Genomic DNA, 6,745 nt, shown 5'->3' on the forward strand with positions numbered 1-6,745 from the left:
GTAGAGAGGAAGAAGAGGAAGATGAGAGGAGATAATAGAGAGAGTTATCTTTGTACTCTTATTATTTCAAATTATAATGAAAGCACCACTGCTGCCCCGAGGACGTACTCCAGTCACACTGACTGTAGAGGAACCTCGTAAATTTTGTGTCTTGTTTCATTTATTCCACTGCACCCACAGTCAATTTTACAACAAAAATAAATATTTAAAGAGTACTAGGTCCTAACAAACAGCAATGAAAAACGAAGAAAGCGAAAAGTCACAGAGGAGAGACGGATATTTGTTATTACAACAATAGCAATTCTGATTACATTGGGAAATGACTTCACTTGCTATATATAGTAACCAACAATACTTAACCACTAATCAAAATTGTAACTAACTGTACCAACTAAGACTCTAGGATCATTACACATGTCATAGCAAGGATTATGCCACTTGGCACTCTTATGGTTAATACCCCCCTCAATCTCAACTGGGGAACCCGAGCTTGAGATTGCAACAGTTATGTAAAAAGGCTGTACCATGCAATCCCTTCGTTAACACATCAGCAAGCTTGTCCACTGCGGAAATGTATTCAACCTGCAAGTCTCCTTTTTGAACTCTTTCACAAACAAAGTGATAATTGGTGTCCAATCTATTTGAAGGTGGAGGAACCAACTCCCAAGTTCCTTGTTTCTGTAAAGCTGTGAATTCTTCAACCATGGCATTTCTTCAATTTTCACATATAACAGCAGATTTGTAAGATGTTGGTTCAGAGGATTCAGTAATGCTTACAAGAGCAGTGTAACCACAGAATGATATATCTTTAGTAGCAGAATCCGAACCAACATTAGTGGAATCACAGGCAGAATAGGCACTATAGTCTTGTCTTTGAATAGCACCAGATTTTAGTCTAGTTTGCATAGGATGAACTGAATTCGAATTGTTAATATTACTTGAATCATTATTTGGACTAAGAGGAAGAATTACCTCGAATGGGGTGAACTCTGGACATGCAACATAGAGTTGTAAGTTGATGTAGAGAGGGAAGGGTGTGAGTGGGAGAAACCTGTTGCTGAGTACTAGAGACCATATCTTGATTCTGAGTAACTGAACAATCATGTGAAGAACTTGAAGCCACTGTGATTGACTGATCTTGCATAACACCATCATGAGAACCCATTTGATCCACTATATGCACTGACTGAGATCTTGTTCTAGGGTGAGATGTACTATTGTCATTACTGAGACAAGGAAGAACATAAGGAACAAGGATTGGATGTGAACTAGAATCACATGTCTGGATATCAACAATCTTTTCTTGACTCTTTGATAACAAATTACCCATTTGTATCCAAGTGAGTAGCCCAAGAATGCACATTGATCTGTCTTAGCATCTACCTTTGATGAATTATATGGTCTAAGATAGGGATAAACAAATGTCCCAAACACTTTTAATGTAGATAGCACTGGTTGAACTCCAAATAGCTTGAAAAATGGAAACTGCATGCCTAATGACTTACAGGGCATTCTATTGATAAGGAAAACAGCATGTGCACGTGCATGGAACCAAAAATTATGTGGTAAATGAGCTGTAGACAACAAAGTCACTGCAATTTCTAAAATATGCCTATGCTTCCTTTCGGCAATTCCATTTTGCCGGGGGACTATATGGACATGAAATCAAATGCACAACACCTTTTGAATCCATAAATCTCTTAAAAGCAATACTCATATATTCACCACCTCCATCCAGTTGAAAGAACTTAGGAACAACTTGAAATTGAGTTTGAATAAAAGCATAAAATTTCTCAAACATATCCAGAACTTGAGACTTGTATAAAAGGTCGTACCCAGTGCACAAGGCTCCTGCTTACGCAGGGTCTGGGAGAGGTGAATGTCGGCTAGCCTTACCCCCATTTATGGAGAGGCTGCTCCCAAGTCTTGAACCCGAGACCTACCGCTCATGGGCGAAGGCACTTGCCGTCGCACCAAGTGCGACCTCTAACTTGAGACTTGTATATCAATGGAAAAATCCATGTAAATTTTGCACATTCATCAATAAAGCTCACATAGTACTTGTAATCTTCAACTGATAACAACTGAGGCTGGTCCCATACATCACTACTAATTCTCTCACAAGGTTGTACAGATCTCACAGCTTTAGGTTCAAATACCTGTCTAGACATCTTTCCTTTAAGACAGTAACTACATACATGTTTATTTATATCAGGCTTATATGTGATTTGAAAGTTGGATAGCATACTATGGAGTACTTCATTGGTAGGGTGTCATAACCTATGATGCCACAAAGATGTTTTCACAAGCTGTCCAAGAAATGCCTTTGGTGTAGACTTCATTAGCTGATTATACTTGAAGAAGAGTTGCTTTGGTATATGATATAATCCCCCACTACTCCTTCCTCTCATGAGAATTGTCTTTGTTACCTTCTCCTGCACCCAAAATCCTAATTCATCAAGAATCACATAACAATTATTATCCTTGCATAAGGTATAAACCGAAATCAAACTAGCAGCTAATTTTGGAACATATAGCATAGTATAAAGATTGAGAGGTTTAGAAGATGTTTTGATAGAAGAACCAGTGTTTTTGACAGGAAGACATTCACCACTTCCCACTGTGATCTCTTGATCTCATTCGAATGGTGTCACCATGTCCAAATCTCCAATATTTCCAGTCATGTGATGAGTAGCTCTAGTGTCCATTATCCAAGCCTAATTGTTATTGAACTCCATGGAAGACTGAGCAGTCATAGCACTGAGAGATGATGGTGGTTGAACTCCTTGGAAAGCATAATTTCCTCCGTGAAAACAATTCAAGGCAGTGTGTCCACATTTTCCACAGATTTGGCACTCAGGGATTGATGGATTAGAAGTAGGTAGTTGCTCATTCCTGTAATAACAACTAGGTGCAGTATGCCCCTTTTTGTTGCAAATCTGACACTCGGGGATGATGTGTGATCTTTGACTAGTATTGCCATTCCAATTTCCCCATGTTGAACCTCCCTTGTTATTGCCTGAAGAGCCATTAAAGCCACCATTGCTTCTGTTGTTGAAGTTCCCTGAATTATTACCATTGTATCTTGGTCTAGAATTGAATCCAGGACCATTGAAACCATTGTTATTTCTATGAGCTTGAAACTGCTGAGGTAGACTCCCCTGAGAAAAGTTTCCACCACTTGGTCCAGTGCCATTTGATCTTGGAAATTGACCAACAAAACCTACTCCACCATTAGATTGATTTCCCTGATAAGATTGCCTAATTGCACCTGTTGCAGAATATTCCCCTTGATAAAATTGACCACCATTTGATCCATTTCTGTTTGAACTGTCACCTTGATAGTACTGTCTACTTGCACCCAGGCAGAAGACTTTCCCTGAGAAAGCATTCTAGTCATAGGAAATTGCAGAGAAGAGTTGAATTCTTCAGCTGTTCTTTCTGCACTTAACAACTGTGCACAAAACTCCTTCATTGTAATAACTGATTCTCTTGCTACCATCACAGTCTTGATCATGTTATACTCTGATGTAGACCTGCCAAGGCTGCAACAATAAGGTCATTGTCTGAAATTGTTTCCCCTGCAGCAAGTAATTGGCCTTTCAAGTGCTTGAGCCTGAGTAAATACTTCTCAATAGAATCTGCTCCCTTCTTTTCCCCTGCAGCAAGTAATTGGCCTTTCAAGTGCTTGAGCCTGAGTAAATACTTCTCAATAGAATCTGCTCCCTTCTTGATAATGTGTAATTCAGTCTTGAGGTGATTGATTCTTGCCCTTGAAACCGTTGCATACGTATCTGTGAGTTGAGTCCAGGCTTGATAAGCAGTTTTACTTCCAACAACATATTCAATAGCCTCATCTCCAAGAGTAGCAATCAGTAGACTAAGTAATGCTTTATCAGCCTTAATCCATTCACAATTAGCCACAATAATCTCCTTTATAACACCACTTTCCAAAGAAACCCCGTACTTTGGAGGACAAATATTGGTACCATCAAAGTAGTCAAACAAATCATAACCTTCCAACACAGATTGAAATTGAAGGGACCATTTCACAAAAATTGTCATCTTGCAGACGAATCGTAAGCATTCCTAGCAAACCATCGATCTTGAGTGGAGAAGACCCCATTATCACACTTCTTGAATAGTAAACAATTGACAGTAATGAATCACACAGAGATACTTATCAAGAAATCATCAAGAAACTTCAATCTTGACGATTCTAAAGCTTCGTGCTCAAAATTCAACAAATTTCCTGAATTCAGATAACAAAGGACCTAATTTCATCAATTTTACTGCATTCTTCACAAAATTTTATCACAACTGCTTCAATCTTTTCACAAATTTATCACACTTCTTGCTTCGTGCTTGACAATTCTTCTCAAGACTCCATTCATTTTGAACAAATTTCACAGAATAGACAGAGATGTGGCTTTGTGCCTTCAGAATTTCAGCAATTTTCAAGATTTATCACAGTTCATCAACAATTTCCAAGATTATCAAGCAGTCAATGATGGCTTCATGTCTAATCCAAATTCATCAACAATTTTCAGAAATCTTCAAAGAAAACTCATAAAGACATAGAGTCCAAGAACACCTGATTTCGCAGCAACTTTCCGATCAACCGATGAGTCGAATCTGCTCGCCAAACTCCTCAGAAACACAATCGCAGCACAGCTTAGCTTCGTTCCCAAGAAAAAATTGCGAAAACCGGGCTCGATACCATGGAGGGCAGACAATCCTTGTCCTCTTAACAAACAGCAATGAAAAAGGAAGAAAGCGAAAAGTCACAGAGAAGAGAAAAGGATATTTGTTATTACAGCAATAGCAATTCTGATTACATTGGGAAATGACTTAACTTGCTATATATAGTAACCAACAATACTTAACCACTAAGCAAACTTGTAACTAACTGTAACAACAAGACTCTAGGATCATTACACATGTCATAGCAGAGATTATGCCACTTGGCACTCTTATGGTTAATAACTAGAACTTAGTCGAAGCTGGGCGGGGAAGGCATAGATTTTGTTAGATTAGCACTGACGGAGTTTGAACCCACGCTATCATGCAAGGACTCAACACATTTCCGCCATTGCGATAAAGGATCACTTGCATTGAAGCAAATAACTTGAACTGATCATGTCCATGTTAATTAACTTTAGGCTAAATGTTAAACCAGCATATTGTCGAGCTTTATGATCACACCTTCAAGGGAAGGTGCTCTTAATCACGTTCCTACTGTTCATAAAAATAAAAGTCCCACCCTTTCACTTTTCACAGAATCAAGCTAGTGAGATCAAATAAAAAGTTAAGCTTTTTCCAGTCCAACTTAATTAAAAGAGTAGAGTCTTAATCCAAGATGATTTATTAAAACGAAGTAAAAAAGGACTTGAATTTTTTAAATTACCAACTCAAAAGAGATTATAATTAATTAATTGACAAAAACGAAGAAAAATTAGTTACCTCAAGAAATCCAATCTCCCCCTCAAGCATCTAAACCTGGCAGTTTCTTTGCGCCTACCAATAAAAATCAGGATAATGCGGCGGCGACGTTGGGCATGGAGGTAGCAATGACGGCACAGAAGCAGAGCAACTGGAAGGATATGCCATTCCAAATACAAATAGTAACCAAAACCCAGTTGCTAGATCACCTAAAACTCAGACCCTAAATGAAGAAAACGACATCGGAGCTTACAGAGAGAAAAGCAGTAGCAGTAAACTGCTGATAGAATCACTCATGTATTAATGGGATTAATGGGGAAAGAGTAAAGTAATTAGGGTATCTGATGCATTAAAGACCGAAGAGAAGGTCAGTGGTCGGTTAGACTTTACTGTGTCGAAGACGCGGGGAAACTGTAGCAATAAAATTTTTTTACATGTAAATATGTGCAAATTTGATGCCCCCATCAGTTTTGGGCCTGACAGTGGCCCTGTTAGCATTGGGCTAGGAGTGGCCTTGGGTACCAATTCACTTAATGTGCGTTTGTTGCACTAGACTATCTCGAACTAGCTTTTGGAACAAAACCGGACTGGCTTAAACTAGACTAAGCTTTCACCATGTAAGGCCTTCAAGCTTGTAACCTAATTTCCTATAGTAATGATGAGTTCCTACTCCCGCATAACATCAATCTTTTTGGATCTATGCTCCCTGCTAGCGATCCGCTTGACCTCCATCAAAAGGGTGCCATAACCCTGTTTGAAACAATTAGGGAATGGAGTTTGATGAGGCAGAACCTGCTCACAGGGGAAAACTCAAGCCATAAGGGTTTGTCACAAATCAATATGCAAATCAGAGAAACATCAAGTTCTGGAATAGTGAAATCCTAACGCAACAATCTGACCTCTTGCAGATTAAAAAGTTACAATCAGATTAACAGGTCAATGGATGGTAAGTTAAAAAGTACTGTCAATACAAGAAGTAAGCTTTACACAAAGATACAAAGATGCAAAATTACTTGGTCTCAGTTTCTAGAATCAGTGGTCAATGGTGGCTGAATACAATCTTACCCAAAATTACAAAGCAATTGTGTGATATAATCTTCGCGTGCTTATATTCATGTGCATGATTATATTCTCAATCCTAAATTGCACAGATGATCATCATTGATATGTCACAAGTACACTAATAGAACCATTTGAGCCGACCCAAATAACTAAACAACTAAACAAAAACAAACAACTGAACCCAGTGCACCAGACTACTGCCATTGCAAAGTCGTTGCAAAGTACATATATAGACAAACAA

The 6,745-nt window shown here is 38.6% G+C and overlaps 2 long non-coding RNA genes across 2 annotated transcripts; both read right to left on the reverse strand.

Moving 5' to 3' along the window:
• Positions 1 to 259: 259 nt before the first annotated feature.
• LOC139190050 (uncharacterized) lies at positions 260 to 1,868 on the reverse strand. Its single transcript, XR_011574038.1, has 2 exons — positions 973 to 1,868; positions 260 to 712 (listed from the first exon to the last, which is right to left on the reverse strand). It is a non-coding gene; the product is annotated as an uncharacterized lncRNA (long non-coding RNA).
• Positions 1,869 to 2,036: 168 nt separating this feature from the next.
• On the reverse strand, positions 2,037 to 4,312 carry LOC139190051 (uncharacterized). The gene is made up of 2 exons (XR_011574039.1): positions 2,612 to 4,312; positions 2,037 to 2,435 (listed from the first exon to the last, which is right to left on the reverse strand). It is a non-coding gene; the product is annotated as an uncharacterized lncRNA (long non-coding RNA).
• Positions 4,313 to 6,745: the final 2,433 nt, after the last annotated feature.

This window comes from Malus domestica, chromosome 12 (genome assembly GCF_042453785.1).
Source record: "Malus domestica chromosome 12, GDT2T_hap1".
NCBI lineage: Eukaryota > Viridiplantae > Streptophyta > Magnoliopsida > Rosales > Rosaceae > Malus > Malus domestica.